The sequence below is a fragment of the Otolemur garnettii genome, unplaced genomic scaffold (assembly GCF_000181295.1).
Source record: "Otolemur garnettii isolate 467f Iridium unplaced genomic scaffold, OtoGar3 scaffold00015, whole genome shotgun sequence".
NCBI classification, from domain to species: domain Eukaryota; kingdom Metazoa; phylum Chordata; class Mammalia; order Primates; family Galagidae; genus Otolemur; species Otolemur garnettii.
In genome coordinates this window covers 3,329,182-3,346,158 of record NW_003852410.1, presented here as the reverse complement: position 1 = coordinate 3,346,158, position 16,977 = coordinate 3,329,182, and the positions used below count along the sequence as shown (strand labels likewise).

The following is a 16,977-nucleotide window of genomic DNA, read 5'->3' as shown; positions in this document are numbered from 1 at the left end:
TAAAACTGCTCATGAATACCAAGATGAGGGGAAATTAAAGGCCAGTATTATTTAGAAACATTTTGTAAAAACCTTTTTTTAATTGGCAAAAACGAAGTCAACAATGCCTTTTAAAAAGTAATATACCATAGCCAAGTGGGGCTTACCAAAAGAATACAAATCTAGTTAACAGTTAAATTATCTATTAATGTAATTTACTCTATTAGCAAATCAAGGGAGAAAAATAACATAATCTAAACAGAAGGAAAACATAATAAAACTCAACATCCATTGAGTTGATAAGAATAACAATTATCATTAAATTAAAAACAGGAGACTTCTTGGGCAGACATGGTGGCTCATGCCTGTAATCCTAGCACTCTGGGAGGCTGAGGTGGGAAGATTGCTTGAGCTCAGGAGTTTGAGAAGAATCTGAACAAAAGTGAGACCCTGTCTCTACTGAAAATAGAAAATGAATGAGCTGAGCCTCATGGCAAATGCCTGTAGTCCCAGCTACTCAGAAGGCCGAGGCAGGAGGATGGCTTGAACCCAGAAAGAGCGTGACGTTACCCTGAGCTAGGCTGACAATATTACACTCTGGCCTGGACAACAGAGTGTACTCTGTCCTGGACAACAGAGTGTACTCTGTCTCCAAAAAGAGAGAGAGAGAGAGACAGACTTCTTAATCTACTAGATCTGCAGCAGAATTTACTAAACTCCATAAAATATAAGATACCACTTATTATAAGATGCACTATGAAGAAAAAGATGACAAACTCTGATTTTAAGTCTTACCATATTTGAGTTGTCAGAATGAACAAAATCATGTTTCTTAGAATCTACAAACTCTGGAAATGTGTAATATCAAAAATGCTCTCTCAAGAATTATGACTAAGGTAAGGAAACTCACTACCACCCCTCCTGTTCTTATCTACCTAAAGGTCTTTATTGTGGAATGAATAGTGTTTCCACAAAACGCATGTCCACCCAGAACCTTAGCATGTGGCCTTATTTGGAAATAAGGTTTTTGTATGTGTAATCAGTTAAGGATCTCAAGATGGAATCATCCAGGATTTCAATATACTTTCAATAAGATAAGAAATAAAAGGATTAGAAATAACCAGATTGTTATTATCACAAATCATGTCTATATGAAAAGCAAAATCTATGGAAAAATTATTTTATTTGAAGATGAATAGGGCAAGGTTGATATAAAATTAATATAAAAATCAATTACAAACTTATACAATAGTGTCAAAACACTGTATTTTCTGAAAACTTTTATACATTTACCATTTGTGATAGAAGTAAAATTATACAATGTAAATAACCTAGGAATAAATGTAAGATATATGCATGGACTTTTTTTGAAGAAAACTATACAACTTTAGTCAAGCATCGTGGCGGGTGCCTGTAGTCCCATCTACTCGGGAGGCTGAGGCAAGAGAATTGCCCAGGAGTTGGAGATTGCTGTGAACTGAGTGACGCCATGGCACTCTACCAAGGGTGAAAAAGTGAGACTCTGTCTCTACGAAAAAAAAAAAAAGTATACAACTTAATGAAAGTTAAATTAACTAATAAAATAAACCATGTTCATGGATAAGAAACCACATCATTGAAAATATCAAAACCTTCTCCATATTGATAAAAGGATTAAATTAAATCCCAGTGTAAAGCATATCAGGGTTCTTGGTGAAAACTGACATGCTAATTGTACAATTTATGTGGAAGAGCAAAACTCCAAGGATAAACAATGTTATTCCTGAAAAGAAGGTTGCCTGAGAGAACAGGGAGCTTGTTATAGCTGATCTTAAGTTTCATTATAAAGCCATAGTAATTGAGATAGCATAATATTAGTATTAAGATAGGCAGATAGACCAGGAGAACAGAACTGGAGAACACAGAACCAGATTTATGCATCTATGCAAATAGGAAGCACACAAAATTGAAAGCATTTAGAGAAATTTACAGCAATTAGCACCACTGCAGCATCCAAATACAAGATTTCACAAGAATAGATCCACAATAGGTTAGAAATTCAAGCAAAACAAATGACACTATTTTTCTCACCATTTTCTTAAGTATTAGCTTGGACAAAAAGTTTGGAATTTAAAAGTAGTCTTGAAAAATAAGACAAAATGTTTCTGAGATATACCAGAATAGACTGAATTTGTGCATGAAAATGAACAAAGGTGAATGATGACCAGGCTATTCTCAGTAACTGAGTCAGGTTCTTACCGCAGTTAGAGTGGATTGCAAGAGGACCTAAGCCTTATGACCAGGATTGTCACTGACACTCTAAGACCCATTGTGCTAAGCCAGTAATTACACTGCAACAGTCCCTTACACACACACCATATGCTACACAGCCCCAGGGAAATTAGTGCAAATTCAACAGTTCATGGGATATTAAATCTCAAAAGGGTCCCAGTAGCCACTAAGCTTCCCCCTGTCATTTTTACAGAAGAGAGACCAATACTGTGAGGTTGAACAACCAATCCCAAGATGACACAGCCTGTCAGTGTCTTGGTGAGATCAGAACTTCAGTTTCCTGAAACATAATAGGCTTCAGCTTGCAGCTTTACAAAGTGGTCTCCAGACAAAGCAAACAGTCATTTGCCCGGTAGGAAACAAAACTGCCAATTTTGTTGGCAGAGAAAGAAACTTTGCAGAGACACCAAGTTTAAAGGGACTGCTTCACCAACTGGGAAAACAGCAACTCCAATTCATTCAGAGATGCTCCAACATCAGTCAGTGTTAGTATTTAGGGCAAAGTGCACTGGAGGTGATGAATAAGGCTAAGGTAAATGTATTCATACCCATAAATAAGAAGCCGCTTGTCTTGTAAGATTTAACAACACAGATTGTGAAGGACAATGCTTTTATGGACTCCCTTGTTTCTTTCATCAATAATAGGTACCTTCTTATCTCTTTTCCATGAAGGAAGTCAGATGATACAGACTTCCTGGCTCAGAACAAAAAAACCATGAAGCCAAATCCCCCCCAAACATACATACATGAGAGAAGACATTCTCTAAAATTTAAATAACTAGTCTAAATAGCAAATGTTACTTAACCGGTTACAAACTCTTTCAAATCTATTTGATTTTCACACACACTGTGCAAAGTAAGAATTATCATTCCTGTTTTACAGATGAGGAAACTGATGTTGTAGCTAATAAGTACTATAATTAAGGTTTTAATGTAGAAATCCTATCCCAAATTGAGAGTACTTCATTGCATATCCTCATGTTAAAAGACCCCAGAAACAAGACACAGGAACACAAAAATGGAAACCACCATGTTTTAGCCACTTTGATGGAGAGACAAAAAGACAAAAGCTCAGGCTGCAGCCATGCTCGTAAGTTATGACAATTTCTGAGCCTTTGGGTACCCAGTCTTTTATGTCTTTGGTTGGATCAAATTCTTAATATAATTTACCATAGTCTTAGACGGCATAGCTAATATATAGGATCCAAAAAGCAATATTATGTGGACATTACAGATTATGCAGAATCAGGAAAAATGATTTTAGAAGAGGAGGTGGTAGAAAAGAAATTTTATTATTTTGTCATTTTATACTCATGTTTAACCAATGGCTTTAAGTTCTTCCCCCAAGAGAACAAATGTATTCTCTTTGCCCCTTGAATTTGGACTTGGCTACGTGACTTGCCTTGACCAATGGAATATTAATTGATGTGATTCAAGTTTGATGTATTTAGTAGGGCTATTAAATAGCAACAGCATCAGTGTACACCTGCCAAGACATGGAAACACCCTAAATGCTCATCAACTCAGGAATGGATCAACAAACTGTGGTATATGCATACCATGGAATACTATTCACCTATAAAAAGATGGTGCCTTCACATCTTTTATACTAACCTGGATGGAGCTAAAACACATTCTTCTCAGTTAATATCACAAAAATGGAGAAGCAGATATCCAACATACTCAATGCTAATATGAAGCCAGTAGATTATCTAATTAGTAAATGACCCTACAGCTTGACCCCGAGAAAGAACACAGGGATCAAATCTGAGCCCAACCATGGTAAGGAGCCAACCCATCAGAACCTGCAGCTTAAGACACAGCTGTCAGCCAAGTGCAGCCTAGATGAGACAATTCACAGTGGACCTATATATTCATGAAGGTAAGTTTTTATGATTATATGCCACTTAGTTTAGGGAGAGTTTGTGATGTAGCATTACAGGGGCAAAAGATAACAGATATGAAGGACAATTATTAGGAAGCATCACTTCACCACACTTCAGGTATACTGAAGCCCATAATGATCAAAATAGCATGGTACTGGCACAAAAACAGAGAAATAGATTTATAAAACAGAAAAGAGAACCTAGAGATGAAGCCAGTTTAACATGACCATTAATCTTTGATAAACAATAACAACAAAAACATACACTGAGGAAAATAATCCCTATTTAATAAATGGTACTGGGAAAACTGGTTATCCAAATGTAAAAGACAGAAACTGGATCCGTACCTCTCACCACTTAAAATTGACTCACAATAGATAAAAGACTTAAATCTAAAACAAAATACAATAAAAATTTTAGAAGAAAACATGGGAAAAACTTAATGATATTGGCCTAGGGAAAGACTTCATAGCAATTGCAGCAACAACAAAAATAAACAAATGGGTCCTGATCAAACTAAAAAGATTATGCAAAGCTAAAGACACAAAAATTAAAGGAAATAGATAATCTTCAGAACGGGAGAAAATATTTGCATATTATCAATCTGACAAAGGCCTAATAACCAGAATCTATAGAGAACTCAAACTAACCAACAAGAAAAGAGCAAACAAGCCCATTTATCATTGGGCAAGAGACAAGAATAGAATCTTCTCCCAAGAAGACAGATGAATGTCTAACACACACCAAAATGAAAAAAAAAAAATGCTCACTATCTCTAATCATCAGAGAAATACAAATCAAAACCACCTTGAAATATTACCTCACCCCAGAGAGAATAGACCACATCATGAAATTCCAAAGTTGCAGATACTAGTGTGGGTGGGGAGAGACGGTAACTCTAATACACTGCGGGTGGGATTGCAAATTAATACAGTCTTTTTGGAAAGCAATAGGGAGACTTCTCCAAGAGCTAAAAGTAGACCTCCCGTCTGAACCTGCAATCCTTAGTAGGTATCTACCTAGAAGAAAAAAAAATCATTTACCATAAGGATATTTGCACTAGAATGTTTACTGCAGCTTGATTCACAATTGCCAAGATGTAGAATCAACCCAAGTTCACATCAATCCATGAATGGACTAATAAACTGTGGTATATGTATACCACGGAATACTATTCAGCCATAAAAAGATGTAGACTTTACATATTTTGTATTTACCTGGATGGATTTGGAGAACATCCTCTTCAGTATCACAAGAATGGAAAGCAAGTATTCAAGGTAATCAACACAAATGTGAGACCAGTAGATTAACCACTACAGGACCAGAACAGAGGAAAACACAAATTCATGAAGGTAGGAAGGGAAATAAGGGAGAGAGGGGAGAGAAGAAAGAGAGGAGGAGAAATGAAGGAGGGGGGTTGGTAAGCTCTCACCTAACAGGTACAATTTAGGGGTGTATGGTACACCTTCTGTGTGAAGGGTTCAACTACAACTTGGACTTTACTTAACAAATGCAAACAATGTAACCTAATATTGTGTATCCTTATGTTAATCTGAAATAAAAAAAAAATTAAGTTCAGTAATGAATTGTGGGGGAAAGGAAAGGAAAGATATCATGCTCTCTAGAATAAATAGATAAAGGCCAGGCAGGCAAAGTGTTAGAAGTCCCTTAGAGGAGGCTCCAAGTATGTGTCCACTGAAAAATAATCCTGCATAGAAATACTATTCAGGGAAAATGACAACACAAAGAAATGAAACAAGCCTATGCTCTGAATCTCACAATTCTGATCCTGTGACAGCTTCAGTTTCCCTGGGATCACTGCCTACGTGATACAGCATATCTATCATGTCAGCACCACAGTGAACACACAATTTTGAGATCTGTTTTTCTCATGTTTTACATAAAAATTTTTAAGCAATGGGTTGTTACATACCTCTTAGGGACAGGACACAATTATAAGAGGGATTTTACCTAACAAATGCAATCAGTGTAATCTGGTTCTTGAATGAATCCCTAACAAGAAAAAAAAAAAATTAAGTAATTATTTTATCACACAGCCTTCATATCCATCCATCCCAGCATTTGAAGAGTATTTCATCCTAGGTAGACCTCATCCTCGCCTGGTTCCCACATTGGAATGTGCTGTTTCAACACACTCACGCTATTTCACATTTTGATGAAAGCAATTACTTTTCTGCCTAGTGTTTCTTCCAATTCTGAAAATATGTAGTTCTGCTTGGGGGCTGCCAAGCCCAGTACTAGTCTCAGGTGGCATAGTGTGGGCCAGGGTGATAGGTGTTTCCTTTGGCCACAGACATCCAGAAATAGGCACGTGATGCAAGGAAGGCTCCTGAGAAACATTCGCTAGGATTTGTGTTTGGGATCAGAGCTCCATTAGACTAAAGAATGTGCACTGGTGTTTGTGTTCTTTCCCAGTTAGAAGAAAACATACCCTAGCAGGAGCGGAGAAAGGAAAAGAACACAGACCAGCGGAACTGAGAACACTGGAGGAAGAGTGTCCTGGGAATCTTTGAAGTACTGGGGCCAGCCTTCCCTGAAACAAGCTATCTCCAGTGTACTCCAAGGCAACGAATTCTCATTCACTTAAATTACTTTCAATTGGGTTCATCCATCCTATGTAGCCTATGAATCTGAAATTATTCAGAAAAGTTTACACACTGTGTTATTAATCTAATTGTTTTCAGCATTTGTCTGAGAATCTTAAAGGTCTATTATAGTTCTGAAAACTGTGTTATAAATTTGTTCCAGGCATTCATTTCAAAGAAAACAATGAAGACATTTATAAACACAAGAAGGAGTGAAACGAAGTTTTCAAAGACGACTTACATCAGAATCACTTGTACACCTTGTTAAAATAATTTCCATCTGGTCTTCCCTCTGGGCCTCCTGAAATAGACTCTGTGGGAGTGATACTCAGGAATCTATACTTAAAGTTCACCCTTGATATTCTTACCTATAACAAAGTTTGAGAATCACTGAGCTAAAGGACTGTCTACCTTCCTCATTCTGTTCAGAACACTTTTTGAATTAGAGGAGGTAATTAGGTAAAAAAAAACTCAACCTAATGGAATACAAATTATCTAGAAATCTTGTTCAAATGCAAATTATGATTCAGAAGGTCTAGGGGAAGGTCCAAAGTTCTGTATTTTTTTTTTTTTAATTTCCAGGTAAGACCACACTTTGACTAGTAAAGTACTAGACTACATGCTGCAAGTAAAAATGAATTGAATTTAAAATAAACTGAAACATAAACAGTAATCTATATAGCAAGAGAAAATATCAGGGTGCCAAGAAGAATGCAACATTGGGAATAATGGCCCCAGTTCACGTTCTGCCATTATTACTGCTAGTAACTAGCTGTGAGATCCTTTCTTATTTCTAGGCCTGTTTTCCTCTCTATGCATTAGCACAGAAAACCAAGGGGATCATCCTTTGATGTGTATTCAGTTCTGATTCTAAGTCCAGGATTCTGGTTCACTGTGTTGACATCTGATGTTTATCAATTGCTCACTCAAAAACTGTTATTACAGACCCAGAAGACACAATTTTAGTGTAAAGAAAGGCAAGTGTCTATAAACTAATGAGTTGGCTCTGTATTTGGAAGCAAATGGTTCATCCCTCCCTAGTACCATACAACATCTCACTTTTTAAGATGGAGTTTGTTTTAGGTTCTTCTCTCAATTGTTATAAGAGGCTGTCATTCCCTTGCCTATTCATAGAAACCTTCAATTCTGCCAAACTGGACCCAACTCCCCCTAATAGACCTAAAGCGGGTCTAATTTTAGTTTTCCATTGTGCCAAATAGCCATAGAACTCTAACCTTCAGGAACCTCAGATTTGAATGGTCTTAATGTCTCTCTTATGTAAATTTGGGTTGGCTTAAGGGCATGCATTGAGGGACAATGACCTGCACTAGAGAGGCAGGCTGTAGATGAAAGTGCTTCACTCAGGTGCTCTAAGCACCTGGCAGGTGTTTGCTGGATCCTGAGAGGCAGAAACAGTCAAGATCAGGAAAAGATGATCCCTGCCCTCAATGAGCATCCAACACACACACCTATATGTAACTAGTGTCCAAGACAGCAGAACAGACTCTTGAGGAATGGCGAACATGATGTGTGCTTTAAAGATCTCAAGAGGGGCACTTTCAGGTGTGGAAAATGAATCAATGAATGATCCTACATTTTCTCAATCAGCTTATCACACTTTATTCACTCATGACCTACTGCCTGATGTTTGCCATATCTATTAAGCCAATGTTAGTGACTCAATATTTTTCTTTAAATTACCTTGCAAATTGCCAGGATTTTTCAAAAGGAAACTTTGTATCACTGCTTCAAGTAGAAAGCTATCACCAATGGCCCCAGATAGGTAACTATAAAAAACAAAATGAAATTGAATCAAGATATGTTTCGTTAAATATTTTTGCCTACTAAAGAGTTAGAGCTTGAAGCCTGCTCTCTTAGCTAAAAAGAAAGACTCACCAGTGTTAAAGTTGTGATAGATGTATTAGCCTCAGATTCCTGCCCCATGAAGCAATCAGAAATATGGAAGAGAATTGGGAAAAAATGATACTGCAATGTGATTCAGTGCTATGTACATCTATTTCCACATGTCCTTCATAGTATATGCTCCAGCCCATAGAAATGCTTCACGAGAAAAATTAAAGAGTATACTTTAGTCACTTTTATGACATTCATGGGTATAAATCAGATTTCACACTTAACATCAGGCCCTATAAAAATAAATGGGAAGAAAAAATAATCCAGATCTATATTCTGGATAGAGGAGATATTGATTCCTCCTAAGACCATTTTTACATCAAAAGCAGAGGCTTTCTTTCCTCCTTCATTTTATTAGGATGTTGATTTGTTCTTAGCATCTACTCCAAATTCAGAGAACTTTAATCACTTTAATCACTGTTGAGTTGAATGTACAATTCCACCTAAGAAAACACAGTTAAAATAATTGAGATATAAAAAGTTTATTAAGGGCAGGTTCTACTAACTGGGATAAGCTAATCCACACTTTACATTAAATTCTAAGCCCTCCACCCTAAACATGTTCAGTAATAACTTGACGATTTCATGGTGATCATTTTGTCAGTAAGTTCTCTACACCTTTACTTCTAATACCTGCTGTTCTTCTTGCCAAGGGAAGCAACCAAACAAAACTTAAAATTTTCACAAGGAAAGCTTTACTGGGGAACTAGGGGTGGTAGCAGAGCAGAATCTGGAGAGATGGATGCTTTTGGCCATGCAGACCTATCTGTGAAGGGCCCTAGTAAAGCCAGAGAGACTCAGGGCCTAAGGAATGAGCTAGGAGAAGTGAGGCTGAATAAGAGAGGTGTTTGGGTGCACGGCATGCACGCTGCTGTGCAAGGAATCCTGGAGGTCCTACAGAGGCAATTGCCAGGTCAGTGATGAAAATGCAGGACAGGACAGTGCCTGAGCACATGTGTGCTAGGGTTCCCAGCCCATGAAGATCATCAGGAATTCCCTCTAGACACTGATTTCCTATCTATGCTTCCAGAGAGGGACCTGGCACGGGCTTTGCAAACTCCCAATGGCAAGATCTACTCCTGATTGGAACCAGAAAAACTCACCACAAAGAGTTAGATTTTCAGTCTTTCCATCTTTTTTTATCGTTTGGTTTATTTAGGATATATAATAAAGTTAAACATAATAATAATAAACTTTAGGACTTTACAATTTGAAACAGATGCATTTTTTCTTCCTCCATGTCCTAGAGGGGGACAAAGGACAGGTTCAGGTTCACTCTTTCCTTCACCAGGTCAACCTCACAACGATGAGTGTCGGACCCTGGGACAGCCACCTTTTCTCAGTTACAGGCAGACAGAACAGGACCTATGTTGTATCTGTGAGAACATCCTGAAACCAAACCCTGGTTTTACTGCTCAGTAGCTATGGGATTTTAGGCAAATGACTAAATGCCTCTGTGCCTCCTTCTCCTCGGTGGTTAAATGGAAATAGAAATAATGCCAGACCCCTCCAGCTTGCATTGGTGGGGGAGGATAAAAACTTTGAAAAATTATGTTAAAAAAATATACAATGGTGCCTGGCCCATAGGAAACACCTGTATGTTGTAAACAATCTCAAGGGAGCCCCATATTAGATGAAGAAGTTGAGAGATCAAATAAGCACTTATAGTGCTCTGTGAACCACTAAGGGCAGTCAGTGTCTGGCCCCTTCCTGTGCAAACTTGCCACACAGCAACTACCAGATTCTAATGTCTATTTCTTCCCATTTGTCTAATTTCTCAGACTATGAGCAGCTCATAAAAGGTTCTGTGTTCTCTATGCAAGGAAGCCAGGTACCAGGTATCATGCTTCATCAACATATAGTCTTAATTCAGGCTTAATCCAGGTTTGTGGATTAAATTTCAGCATCTCTTCTTGAAGGCCTACTATTCCTCTTCCTTAAAAATTCCTATGAGACTAGGCATAGGGGCTCATGCCTGTAATCCCAGCACTCTGGGAAGCTGGAACATTACCTATGCTCAGGGGTTCAAGGCCAGCCTAATCAAGAGCAAGACCCCATCTTTACTAAAAATAGAAAAACTAGGTGAGCATTGTGGCAGACACCTATAGTCCAAGCTACTCAGGAGGCTGAAGCAAGAGGATCACTTGAGTTGAGGTTGCTATGAGCTATGATGATGTCATGGCACTCTACCCAGGGCAACAGAGTGAGACTCCATCTCAGAAAAGAAAATTTTTTTTTCAAAGTGTTGTCTCAAGAAAATTAGAGTGAGAGGGGGGACAAAGCAAGATGGCAGAACACAAGGATCATTCAACTGAGCTCTCCTAGAATGACTGGGGAAAAAAAGAGAACCCAGCCATACCTGGCATGGGAATTACTCAGAGTCATAACTCAGGGAGCACAGTGAGGAGGCAGTGAGCTGGATAAAGTGTATAATCTGGAGCAGTGAAATTTGATGAATTAAGCAAGTGTTTGTGACTGGCTAGGTTCAGCTGGCCCCCCACAGAGATCCAGGACAGGAAGAACCCTTTCCAGAGTTTTCAGTTGTTGGGCAAAGCTGAGCATTGACTGGAAAGTTGGGAAGAGTGGATGGACTTAAACAGTATACAGAAACCATATTTGAATGCCAATCAGAGTAGATTTACCATAGGTTTGGTGGCTGGCAACGCAGCATACTGAGATGGTCTTCATTGCCAGGGGTCTGCCATTGTGGGAAGATCATGAGAAGGTCTTAGCAGAGACCTAAAGCATGGTTGTCTTAATTCTGTCTGCCAGAATCTCAACTCTACTCTTGCAATAGGCTGAGGGGTTCCCACATCCCACAGGAACTGGAGTTAGGGGACGCTGTGAGACTTGCCTCTGAAGGATTCTTGTGAGCTTTAAGATCCCAACCTGGCATGGTCTGAATCCCAAGGAAACAAACAGGTGACCACCAAAGGCAACTAAGTTTGGAATAAGGACCATAGAGATTGCTAGCTGTGCTCTCTGTCTCCTAAAAAACTATAGTGCTACCTGGCATCCTGGTGACATATTGCAACTTATTATAATCAAGAGCAAGGACTTCTATTTTGTTGCCAGGAGGAATAGTTTGGCTTGACTCAGGCTGAGGCCACTTCAAGACCTAATCACCAAGACAGGGTTATTTGAAGCAAAGGAGGCAGTGAGAAGGAAAATGGAGGACTAAAAGATGAACAAGAAGAAAGAACACATGAGGAGGAATCAATAGAAAAATTTAGGTAACATGAAAAACCAAAACAGAGCATTTCCCACAAAGGACCATGAGGCAGCTACTGCAGAAGACCCACCTATAAAGAATTAATGGATCTGACAGAAAGGAAATTTAAAGTATAAATGATAACAACAATAAAAGGAATGGATGAGAAAATGGAAAGACAGAACCAAAAGTTGGAGCAGAGATATGTAGAATATAGAAAGGATATGGCAGAGCTAAGGAAATGAAGGGGACAATCAGGAAATATAAAGATGCAAAGAAAGTATCAAAAATAGGTTAGACCATGCTCACTTTAGCAGCACAAATACTAAAATTGGAACAATACAGAGAAGATTATCTGGCTCCCATGCAAGGATGACACACAAATCTGTGAAGTGTTCCATATTTTTAGCAAAGTTTGTTCCTTCATTTCACCAATCAGATATGGGAGATGATGAAGAAGAGAAAGATAGTGGCATTTTGAATTACTTGTTTACTTTTCTCTTAAAGTCTCACAAAGCAAACAGCAATGCAGCGAGATTTAAAGTGTGCCAGCTCATAAACAAGCTTTTGGGAAGTATGCCAGAAAATGCCCAGATTGATGATGATGTGTCTGATAAAATTAATGAAGTCATGCTTGTTATATTGAAAGGTAAGATTCCAAATGTGAGAATACAGGCAGTTCTGGTGCTTTCACGACTTCAGAATCCCAAGGATGATGAATTCCCAGTGGTTAATGCATATGCTGCTTTGATTGAAAATGATTCAAACCCAGAAGTTAGGCAAGCAGTGTTATCTTGTGCTGCACCAAGAGCAATGACTTTGCCAAACATTGGAGGGCACACCAAGGATGTGAAAGAGGCTGCCAGAAAGCTGGCTTATCAAGTTTTAGCTGAAAAGTTTCGTATGAGAGCTCTATTGCTCAGAGAGTAATGCTTCTTCAACAAGGTCTTAATGACAGATCAGATGTTATGAAAGAAGCTATGCAGAAGCATCTTCTCCAAAACTGGCTATGTTTCTCTGAGGGAAATATCTTAAGAGTTGCTTCCTGGTTTGGATGTGGAGAATTCCTCTGAAGTGGCAGTCTCTGTTCTCAATGCCTTATTTTCTGTGACTCCTCTCAATGAACTGGCGGGAATCTATAAAAGCAATGATGGCAGAATGTTGATCTCAGAGGAAACATTAACTCCTGAAATTGCTCTGTATTGATATGTTCTTTGTGAATATTTGAAATCAAAAGGAGATAAAGGAGAAGAATTTTTAGAGCAGATTTTTCCAAAGCCTGTAGTATATGCAGAGTACTTATAGAGTTATGTCCAGAATATTCCAGTTGTTAATGTGGAACACAAAAGTGATTTTTCCTATATTGGAAATTGGATGACAAAAAAGTTCATAGTTCTAAAATTGATATTCCTTATCAAATCTTTTTATACCAATGAAGAAGGAGGAAAGAAAAAACTGGCTATGTTACAGGAGATTCTTACCCTACTCACAACCCCAATATCTCTGGTTTCATCTCTACCCCACATCATTGTAGTAGAAGATAATAAGAGAATATAAATTGTTTCAGAAATTATTTCAGAGATTTGGGCTCCCATTGTTATTGTTGGTATTAAGAATGATCCAACTGATATAAGAAAGAAAGAACTCAGGATGGCTGAAATAAAAACTAAACTTATTAAAGCAAAAGAAGCTTTAGAAAAATGCATTGCCGTACAGGATTTTAATCAGGCATCAGAATTAAAAGAAGAAATAAAAGTATTAGAAGATGCCAAAATAAACCTATTGAAAAAGATGGAATAACTTGAAATTAAAGACGTCCACATAGAGAAGAATGATGATGAAACACTTTAGAAGTGTCTTATTTTGTGCTATGAACTGATGAAGCAGATGTCAAATTCAACAGGTACAGGGGCAACCATGAGTGGGATCATTGAAGCTTTGATTCTTCCTGGAATAACAAATGTTCATCCCGTAGTGAGAAATCTGGCTGTTTTATGTTTGGGATGTTGTGGACTGCAGAATCAAGATTTTGCAAGTAAACACTTTGTGCTGCTATTACAGGTTTTGCAAATTGATGATATCACACTAAAAATTAATGCTTTAAAGGCAATCTTTGAGCACTTGATGATGTTTGGGATGGAACCTTTTAAAACTAAAAAAATCAACGCCCTTCAATGTGAAGCTACAGAAATGAACAGAAATGGTGAGCAAGAGTCAAAAGAAGTTGGAGAGACTGCTACAGCTAATAATGTTCTGAAACTGCTTTCTGACTTCTTAGATAGTGAGGTATCTGAACTTAGGACAGCAGCTGCAGAAGGACTAGCCAAGCTAATGTTCTCTGGGCTTTGGTCAGCAGCAGGGTTCTTTATCATCTGATTTTGTTATGGCACAATCCTGTGACTGAAGAAGATGTTCGACTTCGACATTGCCTGTGCGTGTTCTTCCCCATGTTTGCCTATGCAAGCAGAACTCATCGGGAATGCTTTGAAGAAGCCTTTCTTCCAAACACTGCAAACTTCTGCAAACACTGGTAAATGCGCCTGTATCTTTTCCTTTGGCTGAAATATATATCACAAATGTTGCTGAGTTACTTGTAGATTTGACATGACCAATTGCATTAAATTCTCAAGCCAAGAAATCCCAAGATTATCAGGGCTTAACAGTACATGACAATTTGGTTATAAAAATTTGCAGTGAGATCTTAGTAAGTCCATGCTTACCAGAAATTCACGTCTATACAAAATCTTTGAGTTCTTTAGAACTCAGTAGCAATCTTGCAAAAAATCTTCTGGTTCTAAGAATGAGATTCTGGAGCAAGTAAAAGGTAGGACATGTCTGAAAACTTTGGGAAAAATCAAGATTCAGTTAGAAAAAAGAAGTCCCAAATTTGGTGAAAAGACGTAGCATCACAGGATACTAACACAAACAACTACAACTATTTTTCAAAATGAAGATGAAAAGAATAAAGTATATATGACTCTTCTCAAGGTGTAAAACCAACCCAACCATCAAAATCCACTCAGCCAAAGACTAACAGAGAAAAGTCACAGCTTTAACCAGGTTGAACAGGAGAAATCAGACTGCTGAGGCTGACTCTGAACATGATCATGAAGTTCCAGAAGAAGAATCAGAAATGAAGGGATTATCAAGATGAGCCAAAATAGCAGCACAGTAAACTTAAACTCATACAATTTCTCAATGAAGATATAAACTAGGAGAGATGATGGGGGTGGGGGCCTCTAAAATTATGTCCAGTACTTTACTTTAATAAAGTTATCCTTTGTTAAAATAAATTAAAAAAATGCGTTAGGCCATGGAGAAGAAAGAATCTTAGAGCTAGAGTATAAAGTTTTTGAATTAACACAGGTATTTAAAGAGGCAGAAAAGAAGAGAGAGAAAGCAGAACAGGCACTTAGAGAACTACAAGACTCCACGAAGCCTTCAAACATATGAATAATAGGGATAGTTTTCCCTCCTGGAAACTATCATAAATGAAAACTTACCAAGTTTTCCTTTAAACCCCAACATACTCCTTTCAAATTGGTATCAAACCCCAGGTCATCTCAACTCAAACAGAGCCTCTCCAAAACACATTGTAATTAAACTGTACAAAGTCAAGATGAAAGAAATTATGCAAGCAGCCAGGAGTAAGCACCAACTGACCTATAGAGGAAGAGCCATTAAGATGAAAGCAAACTTTTCAGCTGAAACCTTCCAAGCCAGAGTAACATTGTCATCTACCTTCAACATTCTTAAACAAAATAATTTTCATCACAGACTTCTATACCCTGCTAAACTAAGCTTCAAAATTGATTGAGAAATCAAATCTTTTGCAGATATACAAGCAATGAGGAAATTCACCACAAGACCAGCTCTACAGGAAATGCTTAGACCTATTCTCAACACTGACCATCACGGTGGACCACCAGCAAAGTAAAGACCCAGAAGCTAAAGGTCAAAACTAAGGAGACAACAACCAAAGCACACAGACAACCCTCTGAATGTGAAAAGATATTTGCATATCAGTCAGAAGCTTGATGACTAGAATTGATAGAGAACTCAAATTAATCAACAAAAGAGATCCAATAATCCCATATATCAGGGGGTAGGAGACATGAATACAACCTTCTCTAAAAACAGACAAAGAGCTAACAAATATGAAAAAATACTCATCATTCCTAATTATCAGAGAAATGCAAATCAAAACTACCCTGTCAGATCACCTAACCCCAGTGAGAATGGCCCATATCACTAAGTCTCACAGCTGTAGCTACTGGTGTGAATGTGGAGAGAAGGGAACATTTTTACACTGCTGGTGGGATTGCAAACCAATATAATCTTTTGGAGGAAGCATGGAGAATTCTCAAAGAACTCAAATTAAACCTCACATGTGTTCCTGCAATCCCATTACTAGGCATCTACCCAGAAGGAAAAAAAATCCTTTTATCATAAGGACATTTGCACTAGACTATTTATTGCAGCTCAATTTACAACCACCAAAATGTGGAAACAGCCTAAATGCCCAACAATTAGAAAAGAATTAACATGCTACACTATATGTATATTCTTAAGCCGTTAAAAAAGATGGAGACTTTACGCCTTTTGTTTTAACTTGGAATGACAGTGGAGCACACTCTTCTTAGTAAAGCATCTTAAGAATGGAGAAGCAAGAATCCAATGTACTAAATTTTATTATGAAGGTGGTAGATGAGCTAACATAAGGTGGGGTGGGGATATGGGAATCAACAAGTGGGGAGAGGAGTGGAAGAGGGAGATGGCAGTCATGGTGTATAGCATACCCCTTGGTGGGGAGGACACAATTATAAGAGGGAATTTATCTAACGAAGGCAATCAGTGTAACCTAATTCTCTGTACTCTCAATGAATCTCAAACAATAAAAAAATGTTAGAAAGTAGAGTGAATGTTAACAGATTTCTTTAGGAATATTTGATAGTCTGCATAGCAGTCCAAAGAAGAACAAGAAACCGTCTCATTCCTACATACCTTTCAACAGCTGTCTTCACTTATACAAGCAGAGTCACCCTTGAAAGACAGTATTTTTGAACCTCTTTTACCTCACTGCACACTTGAACCTGTACTTAAACTTTTG

The 16,977-nt window shown here is 38.0% G+C and overlaps 1 non-coding gene and 1 pseudogene across 1 annotated transcript; both read left to right on the top strand.

The window, feature by feature from the left end:
• The first annotated feature begins 12,168 nt into the window (after window positions 1-12,168).
• Window positions 12,169-12,274, top strand: LOC111723788. Its single transcript, XR_002772257.1, has one exon. It is a non-coding gene; the product is annotated as a U6 spliceosomal RNA (small nuclear RNA).
• LOC100945746 lies at window positions 12,275-15,082 on the top strand (annotated as a pseudogene).
• The last annotated feature ends 1,895 nt before the right edge of the window (window positions 15,083-16,977 follow it).